General features: G+C 37.6%; 1 protein-coding gene across 19 annotated transcripts in view; it reads right to left on the minus strand.

Moving 5' to 3' along the window:
* The window catches only part of nrxn2a (neurexin 2a), a 372,119-nt gene that overhangs the window by 95,464 nt on the left and 257,014 nt on the right, over positions 1 to 19,641 (minus strand). The window lies entirely within an intron of this gene.

A 19,641-nucleotide genomic window follows, 5' to 3' on the forward strand; every position in this document is an offset into this window, starting at 1 on the left:
TGTTTCCACTTTGCTTTTAAATCATTACAAATGACCACAGCACAAAACTTTGCCCTTGAATATTAAACACGGCTTGAGAATCAAACAGTATAAATGAATCTCCACACAGATCACAGGAATGTTGAACTTGCAGGCCATCTGAACTGATCCCACTGCATAGAGCCGTAGTGCACAGAGCAAATAGATAAAAAGGAAATGGATGAAATAATAATGGCGGCCATAAAATATGCAACGCTAATGCGCGAGAGCTGACAAGTAGAAACCGGTCTGACAGTGTGGCTGAAAATGGTGGCTGCATTACTCACAAGGCTCTCGGGTTCCACCTCCCAATGCACTCTGGGAGGACTGCCACTGCCTGAAAGAAATGCATTAAAATAGAATGAGCCTTAGGCTCTTGTTTGAGCAACAATGCTTGTGAGCCATGTTTACCTCTCAACACCACTAATGTATCGGACTGAGATTTGGAGAGATTTCAGTTTCTGGTTTTAAGCGATGGGTGGTCTGTAGGGCAATTCATGCCACATGACTCGGTGGCTACGCTAAATCACAGCAGTATGTGCTGTGTGCTGCCAATAACTTTCCATAGTGAGACAAATCCACGTAACAAACGACAATGGCTGTATGTTTAGCAGTAAGAACCTTTCATTCTGAGAATCTGGCTTCCTCTTGTGAATAAAAAGACTGAGTGATGTTTTTAGGCTACACTGTGTGCTATTTTCCACAGTGGAGTCCCTCTCAGGAGCAGGTCACATGATGCACTCCTGCTTGTTGTACTGAATTGAGAGACAGACTTCTAAATGTGTTTGTTGTTTTCATTTTTAAATAAAGAAACAAAGAAATGCTTGCACTGTAGTCAGTGATGACTGTTTGATTTGCTCTGTTTCCCTCTTAAAAGGATAACTTTTTGCATTTCACTAATTAATTAGGGACATATGAGGATCATTGAGTGGGGGGTTAATTATTTTATTTTCTCCCAAAATGACTATTCTCGCAATAGATGTTAAAATGAAGACCCTAATATTTTCATGACAAAGTTCTTTTTTGTTCTTTTATTAGGGGTATAAAGAATTACAAAAGTGTCAGTGTCACTAAATTAGAATTAAAATTTCTACTATAAAGCAGCTTTCTAACCTGTTCATGTTTTTTTTTGCACCTGACCTCAGGTTATTATAGTCAACTTTAACTGAAACTGAAACCACTAAAAAACATTTTTATTACCTGAAATGAAATAAATGTATATAGACACTACCAGTCAAAAAATCTTTGAACAGTTAAATTTGTAATGTTGTTTTTTTATTCTCTTCTGCTCACCAAGCCTGCATTTATTTGACCCAAAATACAGCAAAATCATTAATACTGTGAAATATTTTTTTTTTACTATTTAAAATAGCTGCTTTCTATTTGAATATATTTACAAAATGTTAATATTATTATTATTCCAGTGATCAAAGCTAAATTTTCAGCACCATTACTCCAGTCTTCAGTGTCTAAATTTTCCTTAATTTCAATTTTTTTTATTTATTCTGGTAAATAAAGAGACATTAAAAATACTGCCTCTTTAAAAGCAAAAGCACTCTCTCGCTGGCTGACAGAAACAGAGTGAATCAAGTTCCATTTGTGTAGTGGTGGGGCACTAAGAGAGCAGCTCACCTGTGTCTTAATATTTCCATCAAGCGCTCTCTTGCTCTCTCCCTGTCTCTGCCTCTTTTTTCTCTCTCATTTAACTTAGTGCAGTGTTCTAAAGGCAGGTACGGAGCCCCTCAGGAAAGTAATGTGTGTGTGCAAGACAGAAACACACACTCTGTTGGAGGCACGTAGACTGATGACTCAGAGGCCACTATGCAGCAGAACAAAACACAAAAGAAAGAGAGAGGGAGCAAGAAGTAGAGAGAGAGGACCAGAACACATTGTTAGAGAGGAAAAAGGCCCATGTCCAGAGGTGTGTCTGGCTCGCTTTGTGCTGAGAACCGACAGAAAGAGAAGAAGAGGACAGGAGAGGTTAAGTACCTGAAAATCTCCTCACACAATGGCAGTGTGATTTGATCTGTCTGAAAGGCACTGCTGTCACGGCTGTGTAGACAAGGAATGTCAAATCTGTACTTGGGTACTAAGTCAATACTAAAATTTAAAACATAAAAATGTAACAATACAATTTTCTTCTACAGTGCTGGTATCAATTAAATTTGTTACCCACACTAAGGAGGTCTATAATACCTGGAGAACGCTGTCTATTAGTATTGCAATTAAGAACATTTGGTTATATGGCATTCTGAGCAAATCACTTGATGGTGTGTGACTAATTGCTTTTTAAGAAATACATTTTTTATTAAACATAATAAGCATCCAAATGTGTTCCCTATTTCTAATGTACATCCACTGACTGCTATAAAACAAAATTTGCAATTACTTCAGTTTAAAACAAAAAATGTGTTTATTTAATTAAAATGTGAAGCATTTACATAAAAAATCATAGTGTGATAGTGTGTGTGTGTGTGTATGTTACTCGATTTGAAATATACATGAAATACATAGAAAGTAAATGTTAAGTTTAAATGTAAATGTTAACCCATTCCTCGCACCTTAACACACCTTTAACTGAACTCTCACAGAATTCAAAACCTTGCTGCTCAAGAGGCCTTGAAAAGACTATTTTATTATAATCTGGCGATGAAACTGGCAGAATATTACAAATAATTTCCATTTGAAACCTGATATGATTTATTTTCTTGGTATAAACTTGCCATACTTGAAAAGATGGATTTTAATGATTATCATCACAAAGATGATTTAATGCTGTTTCTTTTATTATAATTTGTATATATGTTTTTGTTCCCCATAAGCCCACTAAGTTTAAAACCTCATATAGTAAACATTATTGGAATTCACTGTGCTTAAAAAAAAAAAATCATAAACTTTACTGACTTACTTTCATTGTTGGGGCCAACTGCGTGCTGGAGACTATAGGGACTATAAGGGACTAGAGACTATAGGGCCTAAAATAAGTCACACAAGCTTGCTGCGTTGACAAAGAAATATGGGTTTGACAGGAAGAACCTGAGACAGAGATGAAAAACAATCCAGGGAAATGCTCAGCTGGATAAAATGAGTAACAGAGATACTGTAGACTTTAAGGTTATAAGAGATAAAAGCAGAGTTACAGAGACTAAGAGTAAAGAAACGTTCAGATAAAAGTATAATCTGGCCATTTTTTTTTCGGCTATATATCTTTCTGTCTGTCTGTCTATCTATTTTCAAACATTCACTGAAGCTCCAGAAGGAAACACGATGCATTGAGAGAAAACTTTTTGAATTTGAAGATCAAGGTAAATTGTACTTAATTTGTGTTCCTGGAAACACACAGGTATCTTCTGTTGCTTCCGAAGGGCAGTACTAAATAAAAAAATAAATTAATAAAAAAAAAAAAAAAATACTCAACAAAATAAGAAAAATTTTGACATCCTCATCCTGTTCAAAAGTTTTCACCTCCGGCTCTTAATGCATCGTTTTTCCTTCTGGAGCATCAGTGAACATTTTTTAATAGTTGTGTCTGACTATTAAACTCAATTGTCCTCAGTGTGAAAATGTTTACTCAAAATCACACAGTCACTGCTGGAAAGGGTTCAAATACACAAAAATGCAGGAAAACTGTAGAATCTGCAGGAACATGCACTTTCTATGATCGCTCTTATTTTATTAAAATTGTTCACATTTTCACAGATTATTCAAGGGATTTCCAAACTTTCACATGCCACTATATATATAAAGACACACATACAGTATATATTTTGAAAATATTTACATGTATTTACATATATTTATATATATATATATATATAAAATTAAAAAATTAAATATAAAATTTATATATATATATAAATATAGCATACTTTCCAGAAATATATATGTGACGAGTGGGGCGGGGCCGAGGGACATGGGAGCGAGGCCGGTGGAGTGATTGGAGATGAGCTACACCTGTTCGACCCGCCGGTCTCGAGGCCCACGGAGGAGATGGAAGGATATAAAACTGTAGCCACGACAGTGAAGGACGAGAGAGGACCAGGCCTGGGCTTTTAGTTGTGTTTTGGTTTTATTTTGCGCGCATCAGTCGTCCGTGAGGGGCTGATGCGCTGCTTTGTGTTTATTTTGATCATTAAAGTTTTCTGTTGACTGTGCGCCGGTTCCCGCCTCCTTCTTCCGGATGAATACAAAGGTTTATTATTGTTACAATATACATGCATGTGTGTGCATTTATATATACATAATAAATATACAAAGTACACACACATACATTATGTAAACAAAACCTTTTATTTTGGATGCGATTTTGATGGCTCTAACATGTTTAATATTACAGTTCAATCTTGACTTGCGTTGCATCTTTAAAATATGAGTCTCTGTGTTGTTCTGCCTTCACACAGCAATATGTGCCAGGGCTTCTATATAAAGCTCATCATTATGTCGCCTTCACTGTCACATGTGTAACAAGGAGGCAAGCTGCGTCAAATATATGCAGAGCAACCTGCACAGCGGAGGCACTAAACACACAGTGCTAATATATGCAGAGCAGATTTCCTCAGCAGGGAGAGGAGCTCGCTCTCTGAATACAGGCTTCTAAGCAAGCCTGCCTCCCATTTTAAGATAAGTCGCACAAACCCACCTTTACACGATGCTCAATCTCTTCACATGTCTGCTCACATTCAGATAGCATGAGAATTGGTTGGAAGACAGACACACGCACATTTTGACATGGCAACATCTGTTCTTTTTCGTTTTAGTATTAAAGGGAATTTTGTTTACATTGTATCAGAGTCAGCATATACAATTTTCATGAAAGGCACTGATATGATAATGCTGAAAAACACGCTGGAATTTTAGTCATGGAAAAACGCCAGCCAAAAATTTAATAAAAACTTGTCTGAAACAGATGTGCACAGAAAAATCCTACTTGAAATAGAGAAAAAGAAAAGGCAGCATGTAAACTGGTCCAGGTTTATATTTTTAAAATTGCTCTACAATATAAATATAATAATTAAGTAATTAAGCAATTATTTAAAAAAAAATTCTATCTATCAGATATACAGTTTTGCTTATACCTTTTTCTGCAGTGAGTGATATTTACACACACACACACACACACACACACACACACACACACACACACACACACACACACACACACACACACACACACACACACACACACAGTACAATTGTACAAGCGTACACACAAGTGTAATTATAACAAGATCTATAAACTGAATAACTACAAATTTTTTTATACAGTTCTATACATTTAGTACTAAACAGTGTTTAAAATTTTTTGAGACTATTGAACAAAATTAAACGTAGTTTCTTTATGTTAACCTCTTAATTATTATAATAATAATAGAACTGCCATTCCAAAAAAGGGTTAATTTAAAATGCATATTTTTGGCTAAATTTTGCCAGGACTTTCAGCTATGAATTTTCAGCACCAAGACTTGAATGTAGAATTGTGTTTCTACATTCTTCATGTTAGAGAGGAGAGATTTTTCTCTGAGCAGAATATGGGTGAATAGGTTCTGCGTCAGCACAGAACCGCCACCTAATCAAAGCACGAGCTTGGAAAGAACTCGCTTTATCACTTGGCAACAAAACGCGAATGCACATTTACCAAACAAAGCCTTTGTTACCCTCTTCAATAACACTGTGGAAAGATAGAAAACGCTACAATTACCAGGCACATCTTATCATTAAACACCTTAGAAGAGAGAATGCTCATAAAATCATGGACAACACTAAGCGGCTCAAGCCAGTTTTCACAGAGAATGACTCCTGTCCTGTTTGGATGGAAATATCCTTGAATAATTTCATTAGTTTTTTCTAGGGGAATCTGTAACGGGTTAAAGCCACTGCCAGACGCCCCACGCTTCATTGGATTCAATACAGTACATACGCTTGTCCTCAGGGAAGCAGTTTGCGACTGTATTATTGTTCCACCAGTTGTTATTATGATACAAACAGTGCTAGATTTGTTTTCTGGCATGGTTCACCAGTCACGGCGTCCATGGCTTCATGACTATTACATTTAAAACAGAAACAAAAAATGAATAAAAAAAACATGCATATTTCCTGACCAAGGACAGATGAAAAAAAAAATTATAAGCTAATGTAAAAGTATTTGAGACCAATTCAATCAAAGTTAAAAAAGATGAGGAGGAGAAGCTATAAATTGCTTTCTAAAATTAGAAAATTTTAAGCGTTATAAATATTCTAAAAGGCTGCATAGCTTTCTTTTTCAAGGAAAATAGCACTAGTATATCAAGGGAGTATTGAAAATGACACAATAACATTGAAACCAACAACAAAACGAATGCAGCAAAATGAACATGCATTTGCTAAACTAGAAAACCGAGAGAGAGAGAGAGAGAGAGAGAGAGAGAGAGCAATTCAGGATATTCTTAAGGGCCAAAAATGATCCTCTTGGGTAAAAGACAACGGCATCAATATTTCAGTAAAAGTCCTTCAATAATAATGACACTTTTTCGCTTTTAACTGTGGAGACACCGATAGACCTTGAGGCTCAAAGAGGGGAATAGGTCTTGTGACGTAGCCCTGGGGTATTTCAAAACTCCTGCAAAACACAAACAGTATCCTGGCTGAACCCGCAGGCTGCCGGCTGCATCCTCCCTATGCGGAATTGGAAATGGAAAAGAACTCTTGCTCCTTCAGGTAGGGACCGTCTCCACAGCAACCAGAGGATCCAGAAGAAAAAGGAAAATGTATTCAGTCCAGCGTTGACAAAAGAATGGCCCCCAACAAGCTTCTTGAGAATTGCTTTTATTTTGGCCACTGAAAGCCTGCCACATCACAGTCTAAACACGCTGCTGTACTAGACTGGTGCTATATTAGATAGAAACATGAAGGTTTATGAGCTCAAACGTGTCAATCCCGTACTCATTTATCGGATTGGACTGAAAAACTGAGTGTATTCGCATAGTGTACAGTATATAGTGGAAACAGGTCTTATCTCGCTCCCTAATGGTTGCTAGGTTACAAACTAGGACATGGCTTGACACATGCCGGGGGGCTATGGCTGATTTCATCAAAGTCTAGCTCTCACATCTGTGAAATATGCACAGCGTTTTTAACTTTAACTCACATGCATATCAAAACAAGTTGAGCAGCAGGCTGATTCAATTTGGCGAGCATGAAGAGAGAATACTGACATGCAAATTGGCTAAGCAGGAGAGTTTTAATTTGCGGTGGTGACAGTTTTCTCTACGCATTATTCTTAGAGCATCTCTGTTGCATTCTGAGGTGCGTTGTTGCTTATGGTGCAAGATCAGTGCTGCATTTGCTGTCTGAGTTTTATAATAATACAGAAGGGGGTAATTAACAGAGCTTTGCTGTAATACTGTTTAATATCACTTCCATAAGTAAAGACCTATAAATAGTAGGTGACTTGCAGAAAGGTATTCACAACAGTTTTTTTTTTTTTACTGTGTTGTGTATTAACAGACAGATTTTTGTCACTTGAAAAAGATTATATAAGCTAATGTAACCGTGCCAAGGAGAAATCCTCTTTTATTAATCACCAGAACTGAGATTGTCAAAAATACCAGGGCAGGGTTGTTACAAACTACACAAGCACTGATTTACCTCAAAACACACCAAAATCCGTCTTTAAAAAGATACGAGAATATGGAACAACTGTGTATCTGCCTAGAACTGGCAATCTTCCAAAAAGGAGTGTTGAGACAAGAATAAGTCCATCAGTAAAGAAGTTCCAGTCCGACATGACAGATGGGAGAAAGTGAGTATGAGATAATAATAGCATTTGGAAACCTTGCTTTTACAGAAGAGTGTCAAGACGAAAGCTACCGGATTTTTTAAAACCTGCATTTAGACTGGAGTTCACACAAAAGCTTGTGAATCTTTGGGCGGGATGGGTCAGGATTCAATTGAAATAATTTCAAATGATTGCTTTCAGTATTTAAATGTATATTTTATTTATAATGAACAAACAAACTTATCTACATCTTGGATGCCCTGAGGGTGATTATATTTTGGGTGAACTCTTTTGTCACTAAATATTACGGCTATGCTTAATTTTCAGGGTATCACACCATCCGCTTAACAACAAACTGAAATCAACCAGTCATGGGTAAACATTGTGTTTCTTTTTTGTCACTTGAAATGAGGCTCTAAGGGACAGAGGTACAGTACAGTCTGCCCAGTGTGTTGTGTTGTTGTGTACCTGGTTGTCAATCATGCAGCTGATGCAATAATCCGTGGTCAAAACTAAAAAAAACATGCTGTCCCTCATAGCCTCATTTTCATTATTGAAAAAGCTCATTATTCTGTTGTACTTCTTACATAGTGTATTCAGAGTCAGTCACATATGAGTTTCAATGACTGTAGGATGCTTCCTTAGAAGCTAGCTGTCTGTCTGGCCGACTAGGTTTGGAAAAAGAGCTTTGCACTAAACTACAATGCCTGGCTCAACACACAGTGAGAACTGAGAGTGTGTGATGCTTTTGGGATGCATTACTGCAGCAGGGTCTGGAAAACTCATAAAGATGGATGGAGTTAAGTACAGAAAAATCCTCAGGGAAAGAGGCAATCTGTAAGAGAACTGGGACGCAGAACCTTAAACAAACAGTAAAAGTAACACTGGAAAGGTTGAAAACTCAGGTCTCTCAGGTTGGAGATCTGACCTTGAACATTCAGGGCCCTATTTTAACTATCGAAACGCAAAGTGTAAAGCGCATGGCGCAGGTGCACTCAGGGCGTGTCCAAATCCAATTTTGCCATTTGAACGATGAAAAAACGGTCCGTGTACCGGGGCGCATTTTTGGAATGGTTTGTCCCTATTCTCTTAATGAGTAGTGGGCGTAACGTTCAATAAACCAACCAGAGTGTCATCTCCCATTCCCTTTAAGAACTAGATGCACTCGAGCCAACGGCGGTTCGCTACATGGCGGAATGTGTTGGCGGAAAAGCTGAATGCTTCTCAAGCGAAGAAACCGATCTGCTCGTGCGCGAGAAGTGACAAGCAGGAATCCACCAAAGCTCTGCACTATGAGTCAGTTAATATATATGTGTGTGTATTGGCACGATTGTTCAATTAATTAACCAATTTCATTCATCATTATAAGTAGTAATAGGCTGAATTGCAAATAGGTAGCCTAATACTAATGCATGCAATGACTATCCATAATTACATTTTGATATTTATGTAGCCTACACAATAATGTTATTTTACACTGTAATCCTTTTGTTTTTAATATTTGGCATGTTTGTGTGATGCGCAGCCCTGTGTGTTATAAGCAAAGTCAACGCGCACTGTGGATACACCCAGAGGTGCATTTTCTACCAACCGGCTCTTTAAGTAACAAAAAAAATATTGCGTTATTGACTTTAGACCAGGTTTGAGTTGGTTTATGGCGCAGTCTATTTTCAGCTCATTAAAATAGCAATGCGCCAGCAATGCGCCTGAACACAACTCTTTTTTAGACCAACACGCACAAATGGGTGCATATGCATTTGCTAATTAAAGGACGTGGCGCTGGACGAGAAAATGCGAACAGCGCCGGATTGAAACTAGCAAACACACTGCGCTGTGCCTTGCGTCGCATTGCGCCAGGTGTATGATAGGGCCCTCAATATTATTATACTTAATTACAATTAGTTTAGTTTAGTCAGTGTATATTGAGCATTTGAAATGCCTAAACATCACTTTAAACCACAGGAGGTCACAAATAGGGGGTTTAAAATGTTTTAACAGGAAGTTTTTGTTGCTGTGGGAATGGCTAGTTTGAACAGAAGTTGCCACATTCATTTTTAGTTTCATTAATGATAGGAAAAAGTCAGGTTGTTTTGTTGTTTCACTCTGCACTACTGCAAGAATATATTAGTGCTCTGGATCTTGTGTATAATGACTCGAAATGTTAATCACACCGATGCTGACATTTGCTTGTAATGTGAGCATGTTGTGATAATCGTAGTGCTTGTTAATATACAGAAGTGGATGACTTGGTAATGTTTACTCCCTTGTTAAGTTATGTCCTGTGACACAATGTATATGAATGTATGTGGTTTCATAATAGCAGCTACTTTATTTCATTAATGATTTGATAATGCAGTCACAAAAATTTGGTGACTTTTCTTAATAGTATTTTTAATATTCTTATGTTTGACTGCAATTATTTACTAAACATACAGTAAAAATAGTAATATTGTGAAAACTTATTACAATTTAAAATAACTTTTTTTATTTGAATATATTTTCAAATGTAATTTAATCCTGTGATGACAATGCTGAATTGTTCTTCATTGTCACATAACTTTAAACCCATAACTCCAAATATTTGAATGGTAGTGCCTACAGTATATAAATGCATAGGGAGAAAACACACACACACACACACACACACACACACACACACACACACACACACACACACACACACACACACACACACGCACGCACACACACACACACACACACACACACACACACACACACACACACACACACACACACATATATTATCACTCTTGGTTTAATTTGCAAATGTCATACAAATGTCCTGCGGAGTGGAAGCTTGAATTCAAGCTTAAATGCACACGCTTGTTTAATAAGATGGTCACATTGCCTGTCCCATATGTCTTCACTGCTGCTGTCCAAACGTCTAATCTCACACATTCTGTCACAGATTGTCCCTCTCTTACTTCATACCAAAATAACCATGTGCTGCACCAAGAAAACAGGTCCGATATTAAACAAAACAGCACAGGAAAAAAATATTCATACAAAAGTACAGTAAATGTGCCCACTTATTATTGTGAGTCCAAACAATGCACAAATGTCCAAAAGACAAGTTTACCGGCACAGCTGAAAAGGAAACAACGGCCAGTACGAGGGTCGTTAAGAGCGTCTAATTAAGCCATTTGCCTTGTGCGACAGTGCAGTAGTAATTGCTGCTCGGCTTTGACAGTGCTGTTGTATATTCGCTACTGAAATTAAACCATGTAATTAATTGGACCAACACAAAGTGGCTCACGCTGGCCTCTTTCAGCAGGATGTAGGTAATTAGGGGATTGTGATAAACACAGAGCACCCTCGAATGGTAGCGCAGCGGTCACGGTGCTTATGAACCATACGTCCAAATGACTCTCTCTGATTGCTCACATTCACCAAAGTGTTCAACATAATTGTCATCAAATTGTACCCTCCTCAAGGAAAAAATAGCCTGCCCTTCAGGTGTCGAGCGATTATCGTGATCGCTGTAAAGGTTGTGCGGCATTGCAAAAACAGCACCTTGGCTTCACCTGCAGACAAAGGTGAGAGTCAAAAGTGGGCGATGATGAGCCAGCCTGCATGCATGCGCGCCAAGAAAAGCAAAGGCGTTCCAGGCGAAGCGCAGGGCTGATTGCACCGGCTCGAGTGTCTCCTGCAATCACGGCTCAAGGCACAGCTGATCTGATTACATTGCTGTCACTGATGATTTCTGAGAGGGCTCGAGTGTTCTCTCGCAAAGAGTCGATCCCATCCGAGGAGCTCGATAGAAAAGCGAGAAAAGTGCTTTGTAGTCCCGCTGAATGCGAATGCTGGCCACTTGCATTCAAGAGGGAAGCCGAGTCCATTTGCTGACCTCATCAAATTAACTTAAAACGTCCTCTGGCAGAGTCTTTTGACTAAGCTGTTCTTTTATTTGATGGAACAAAGCATCGGATTCAATAACAGGAAATTAAAAAGTAGATCTGGGAAAGCATGGTTGCAGCACACGCTCCGAGACTTCAGAATGTAGGCCAATATCTCTAATGATGATTAAAAGAAGTAAACTTTGAAGGTGCTGCCGGCTGAAGCTGATTCCAGAGCAAGGTCGGGCTTGATACGCTGGTGAAAAACGAACATTCCATGGTAAAGATCAAAGAGAAGAGAGAATGAAAAATAATGAGAGAGCAGCGAGACTCAGATTAGGCAGCTGAGCAAAAAGGTGAGATGGCAAAATAATGAAAGCAAAAGAAATCTAGCCCCGGCCAATCTGAGGGCCTGTTAACTGTAGCATGGACAACAAGTCTTAAATCATCGTGTTGAATTGCACAAGAAGCATTTAAGAGCCTAAAAGCAGCAGTAAATCACTGCAGCGGTTACAGACAGCGGGGTCACTGTGTCACTTCCTGTTTGCATACAGCTTTGCTTCCCATGTGAGTCCATATATAACTATTGGTAACGTCTGATTTACATTCAAGGAGAAGGCTATTTCTGTACCACTGCGAAAATTAAAATTTCATGAACATTTAATGATTATTTTATTATTATTAATGACGTTTTATAAGTGGCATTCATAATCATTCAATTATTAATTTAATTAATTATATTGTTATCTTATTATTGAGTTAAATACTTAAGTATTTAGATAGAATTAATCAAATGTTATAATGATTGAAAAACAAAGTTATAATTAATTTATTCAAATTCATTTCCTATTATTAAATAATACACTGTCCCCAAACAGCAGCTTCCACCTCCGAAAGCAATGAATGCATTCATTGTGTTTTGTCTGCTTGCTCTGAGGCGCAAGTAATTTATTATTTATGAAAATAATTATATTCAGTAGCTTCTCTTACTTTTCTTAGTGATTTATAGTGCCAGTTTATCAGGAAGTGACAATTTTGTTCTCTTTGACTCGTTGGATGGAAATGGTGCTTGTTCGCAAATGTTTTATGCAATATTCCAATTTAGCGGTAACCAGGCTAAAAAGTCATTTCCCATCCACAAAGTCGTGCCATTGGTAGAGCTCAACTGACCATTCACAGAGAGTTTGATTGACAGGCAATCTGACCAATCATAACGCTGAATCTGCCATTTTTGTCCGAAAAACAAACCAGAGTAGATTATCATCAGTGGGCTTGAAGTTGAAAGATGGTGTGCAATTACGAGCCACAAAACGTTATTTATTGTTTCCTAAAAAACTGTTTCATACCAAAAGTAACTTGCTCTGTCTTGTTTGGCGGCACACTGTCAGTTTCCTCTTTGCTCTGCACTGTATTTTTCACTGCGTGAGAACATGGTGTGAAAGTGGCATGACTTGTCGAACATAGCAACAGTAACGAAGTGTCAACAGAAATTACACACCTTTAAATAGTAAAAATGAGGCAGTCAGCGTCTATACTTCCCATATTTGATTTTAATCAACCAAACACTGACACATGAAGTGATACATGACACGATTTAAAATTCATGTTTAACATTCAATTTAACGGCCATGTATTATTTAGCTAAAGACACCCGCAAGCAGAGCTGCACAGCAGAAGTTCTTATGCACCCTCAGCGGAGTTGATTGGGACGCTGCAGCGAGGAGATCTGGCCTCGTAGAACGGCAGGAAATTTTGAAGTTTCAATAATCCCCTTTTTCATGGCAAAGCCACAGAGAGAGCAGAATGCTACTGCAATTCCCCTTATGCGAGGGCATGAATCACACGTCTGCCGCCAATATTATCATCACTGTGTGCTCGCTGTGCGCTCGTCTATCTGTGAAATTGTGTAATCCTTGGAGATATTGCCAGGAATAATTTTATTATCTCTCTAAATAGCAAAATGAGCTGTATCCAGTTCTTAGCAAAGTCACAATCCCCAGTCTTGCCAAATGTTGTTTAAAAATAAATGTGCAAAACTTTTGTAAACATGACCGAGATATATGATTGTCTTCAGTTTTGTTCTTTTATTTTTAGTCTGCCTCTAAAGTCTCTCTTTTTTTTTAAGGAGGGATGCAACACAGCCCCACTTCAGATATCTCACAGACAAAAACGAATGAAAAGATGCCACTGATTTCGGAGGCATCTCCATTTTCTGAAGCCAGACCGAAGCCTGTGCTGTTTCAGGAAGAGCGCAGGGGTGTTCTCGAGAAATGAGTGGGTGGATCCCGGGCTTGCGTATTTCAGACCTGGAGACCTGGGGCTCCACTTCTCACCACTGCTGTTTCTGCTGTTCAACACCCTCTACAAATAACACTCTATTCTTAGGTTGGACACCACAGAGGTGATTGACTGTCAACAGCACTCAAACAGCATGAAGAGCTAACGACTGCACTGCTGTAATTTTGGGAAGTTTGACGGGAACCGTTTTTTAATTAGGTATGTGGGTATAACTTTACAGGTAATAGATTACAGATATTCCATTTATTCCCTTCCACTGCTGCCTGTTATTATCATTAATTTGATCGAATAGTTCATATATTTTCCTTGCAGGAGGAAAACGCTCTGGGAATTTAAGATGTTACATTGTGTAATGAAAAGCCAGGCTGTCAGGTCTGAGATATAATGATGGCACATCATCAAACTTGTAACACATGGCTGCACTAAGAACTTCATTAAAAATTATAAGGCCCTTGATTTGTGTCATGCAGTGACGCTCAGGCTTAAGTAGGAATATGGGATTTAGTTGGTTAAAGTTGGATTAGCCCAATTTTCTGTTTGTGCATCTTTGTGGACCAATACACTTCACGACACAAAGCTATCAGAACTCATCAAGGCCAATTAGCTTTCCGAAAACGATTATAGTTTTAATTTCTCCAGGATCTGCATTAAACAGTTTGCAGAGTTTACCAAAGAGATACCGAGATAATATTCTGTTTTAGAAACATACAAACAAATATAAATTATGGCTTGAGATTTATTCAAAATCTTCTAAAATAATGCATTCACTATCTGTGTAGATCTAAAGTTAGGAATTTAAATATTTAACATTTGAAGAATGTTTGATCTAACAAACTGCTTAAACATCCAAAATACCAAATAGATTAATAACTCTTTGAGAAATAAATAGAACACATTCATTTAAACATGAGGAATATAGTTCAGCCACCAAACACTTTTAGAAGATTGAAAACAATGCTTTTCTTTTCCCAGACCTTTTGAACAATGAATTTTCATGACTCTTCCAATCACTTATGCTTACTGGATAAAGATTTTTACAAATTATCTCAAAGAGACTGAACTGAAAGAGCTATGCTAATAAAATATTGAAAAAAATCATGGAGATAATTATGGTGAAAATAATAGTGTGTATTATATAGTATATATTGCATTGCATATATTGCATAATAATTGTATTATTATCCTTAACCAAAAAAATCGAAAGACTCAAAATCACAGACAGATACATACAATTCAAAATATGCAATTTAATATACTGCAACATACATACATTGTATAATGCATACACAAATATGTTCACTACAATAATTTGATCATCTATAACTATAGTCTATTAGATATTTTGGTGGAGCATAAAAATACTTAGACACATATTATACAAAATATGCAATGTAATATATTGCAATATACATATGCAATGTAAATACTATATAATGTATATACAAATATTGTTGGCATCCGTCTGTCTCTGGAGACAATGGAATATGCGTCAGAGAGTCTCTTTGGTTAGTATAAATATATTCACTAATAATTTGACATGATTCTTCTCAAATATGCACTCATTATCATCAATCTCTCTAGTCGACTAGATATTTTTGCTGGAGCATAAAATACACAGATAGATACATATTATACAAAATATGTGATGTAATATATTGGAATGTGCAGTAAATACTATATAATGTATATACAAATATATTCAATTCAATAGTTTGACATGATTTTTATTTTATTATTTATTATTATTTTTTATATGCACTGATTATCATCTATCTATAGTAAACATTTTCCCAGATTTTCTGTAGGAACCCTTATATGAAACAATAAAAGCTGTATTGTATTGTTAATGGTTAGACTGGGCAGAGCGCTGGTCATATAGCAAAGTCAATGGTTGTATTTTGCTACAGCCCTGGGATGGTTTTTGGCACGGTTGAGGTAGTTTTAGTGCAGGTGTAAGAAGAGGAATCCAGGCAACTGGAGACTGATTTCACCCCTCACAGCTCACAGCATGGCTGTCTCCCTTTAGCAAGGGTTTGGGTGAGATTCAGACCGAGCTATTTCTCCTCAATGTCACATTTAGTAAAACACACACCACAGGTCTGGAGCACAGAGGAATGGGAGTAACCTTAACCCTGCTGCTGCAGTTACAGAGCATTACTGAATCTGCTATTAATCTTACACATAACTCAATTGTCGAGACTTCCAGGAAGGTGTGGGGACCAAAGCAGCGCTTTACGTGGAAGTCAATATTTTCGTTTTGACTCCAAAGTTCACATTTCCTTTGGGCAGTACAACCTCAGAATCAACAGCTCAAAAGGTGCCAACAGCGCAGTGGCATAGGGTTCGCTCGATCCAAACCGTAGTCCTCTAGTTTATTGTCTAACTGCTTTGCCCATCACATTGATTGGACTGCAGTTGCAGGTCTATTCTCAGAAGTGGCGCTGAAATGACACATGCACTTAAAGGGATGGCTCTACATCGAGTCGCTTCTTTTGAGGAGGAGAAAATTGTGAAGAACTCTTGTTTTCAATAACACTGGCAGTACAGAGAACGAAGAGGTCACAGTTAAATGCACTCTCATTACTGGCCCAGATTTAGGCTATTCAGGACAAACAATGGATCACTCCCAAATCACAGTGTTTTGAGTCACTGATCAATTATTTCTTATTGTCCCATCCTACACTTTTTGTGCAGCCGTTTAGAGCTTGACTCTGAGACGGTAATGGATTGCAGCTCTTGCCAGAGCAAACTGCTTTTGATGAGGTCCAATCTATAGTGTACACACCAGTGATCAACAAAGGATAGCCCCTTTTCACTGGTAAGGGGCCGCATCCATCAAGGCTTTCTCGAGTGGTTGTGCATTAGGAGATGCCCTTGCTCAGATCAAGGTGCACCCATGAGCCTCAAAAAAAAAAAAAAAAAAAAAACGTCTGGAGGGGGCCACATCTTCACCGTACATGTCAATGACCGGGAAACCCCACATCAGCATGCAGGGGCAGGCGTGAGTGAACAAACAGAACCTGCTGCTTGTCAAACATCATGCATCCATCAGCGCATGGAGCTTTGGGTATTGGGGAGGAGGGGAGGGTCATGCAGCATTTCAATGAGACGATGACAAAAAACAAGATGGAGAGAGAGGGAAAGAAGCGACAGATCTGATTTCTGCTGTTTGGCAGATCCTCAGATAAAACTGTGGGAATCCATCAGGCTGTGGGATCGATGGATCAGTGGGTCAGTGTCATGGCAGGCGGCCTGCAGCTGTGTTGTCAGGAGCAACGGGTGAATGATTAAAGGTCGAGGTGCAAGAGTTGAAGAATTGTGACAAGTGCGGTGAATAGTTGCTGCTGGACTGGTGTGGCCAAACACAAGTCAAAAGAAAAGCAAACAGAAGAATAATTTAAATTTCATATATATATATATATATATATTTGTGTGTGTGTGTAAAATGTTTATATATTTATATTTATGAAAGGAAAAAAATTTGTGATGGCTTATTAATCAACCAAGTTTACCCTGAGTCATAAAACACTGTAAAACACATCATTTTATTTCAATTTATTCTATTATTATTATTATTATTATTATTATTATTATTATTATTATTATTATTATATATATTATTATAATGTATTTTATTTATTTATTTATTTTTAAAATGCACAATAAGTATCTTATTTCTATTAGGCAGGTAATTAATTAATTAAATAAATAACAATTATTATTATTATTATTATTATTATTATTAATAATAATAATAAACAGCTTTTATTAATCTACCAAGTCTTCAATTCATGTACTTAGTCACAATGGAACAGTATTTTAAAATGTACTATTAATCCTTGACTTTTCGTCGAACATTTTAATGAGAAAAAAGCACAAAGCTTGCCTTTAAAATATAATAATAAAAAATAGATAAACGTAAGCTGTGACAGGCCTGTGCAATAAACACAATGTGCATATGAGTGCTGGTTTCCAGCATGTCAAGCAGATAAGTGCCGTGCCAAGGGCTCTCCAGATGGCATGAGATGCACAAATGATAAGCAGCGTCTAGCGCTGTCAATGGCATGCAATGGAGGCAAGGGTCTGCATGGTGTGACAGCTCTCTCCCCTCAATCTCTCCATCATTTCATCCTGACATCAGTCCAGCCCCTGAACACCTGATTGACTTATTCTACTAATCTAAATATCAATTACATCAATTATCTCCACCATGCTGCCAGGGTCCGCTTTGAGTGATGGGATCTGGCAGGATGTGATTATTGGTCAGTGGGGGTGTAGGTTTCCAGCTTGCTGGAGATGTTTTAGGAATGTATGGAAATCCAGCTCATTAGGAAGTCATATTGTTCACTGTAAACTTATAAAATGCATTGTGGGTGTAAAATTCATATGCATCTGAACTCAAAATACAAACAAAATACTGGAAAGAGCTGAAATGCACATCTGTTTTGAATATTGAAGCAGAATTTAAAAGTGCTGCTGAGTCATACAGTCTTCAAATTGATCTGTCAGTTTTGTACTTTATCAGCTGTCGCTGCATCAGGGTTGGACACTCTGACAACCACATTCAGCTGTGAGACTCCGGTAATGGTTGTGAAGATGCCTTACAAGAGCGGTGATGTAATTCATGACATGTCGGCTCCACCTCGGCTCCATCAGGATTGCCAGCCCTGTTTCCATGTGATAAGGACGCTGAAAATTCATTGCATATTTTGCGGCAGACGGATGGGAGGGCAGGTGAGATTAATGTCGAGACGGAAGCAGTGAATCGGACTGACAATACCAGTTGTAATGAAAAACTCTGAAAAGGCCATGATTCTGCTAACAGTTGCCTTGATGATCCCATTACTGTGCGGGATCACATTCCCCCGTTGAACTACTTGTCATTGGGGATGAAGGACTGATTCCTCTAACCCTCTCTGTTTAAAAGGATCATTTAACACTGTCCTCCCAGACTCTTCAGATGGAAAGCTCAGCTACTATAACTTCGCTTTGTGTGGGAGGTGACACATTGATTGTGGCTATCCAATGTCCCCACTCTCGTTGCTTCCCTCTTCCACTAAGTGTCCAGCAGCCATAAATGCATCCAGCACTCAGAAAACAAAACAATGCATGACTGCTTTACTGATCAACTACTACATGAAAATGAAAGTCATCTGGTTGGTTACAACCATGTTTGTTCTCCGAATGTGAGAAGGCTAAAATAAAAGCAAAGCTAAGTTAAAATGTTGAAATTCATTAACATGGAATTTAACCCTCTGGAGTCTAAGGGTATTTTGGGGGCCTGGAGAAGTTTTGTCATGCCCTGACATTTGTGCTTTTTTCAGTTTCTTATGTGAAAGTGGAGTTGAAAGTCTATAAACTGGAATGGAACTGGTGGAGTTTTGTTCTTTTAGCAGTTAAATCCATATTTACCATTTCTTTTGTTAAAATATTTATTGATAAAAGTTAATTGATCCACTGATGAAAATCATATGACTTGAACAATCACCAGCTCTGTTTTTCTGTTTGCAGCAGTAAAGCAGATGCACATGGTCTGCTTTGAGTTCATGCAAATGTGACAACACTGAGAAATATATATATATACATATATATATATATATATATATATATATATATATATATATATATATATATATATATATATATATATATATATATATATATATGTATGTATATATATATATATATATATATATATATATATATATATATATA

The sequence above is a fragment of the Carassius carassius genome, chromosome 36 (genome assembly GCF_963082965.1).
Source record: "Carassius carassius chromosome 36, fCarCar2.1, whole genome shotgun sequence".
In the NCBI taxonomy this organism is placed as follows: domain Eukaryota; kingdom Metazoa; phylum Chordata; class Actinopteri; order Cypriniformes; family Cyprinidae; genus Carassius; species Carassius carassius.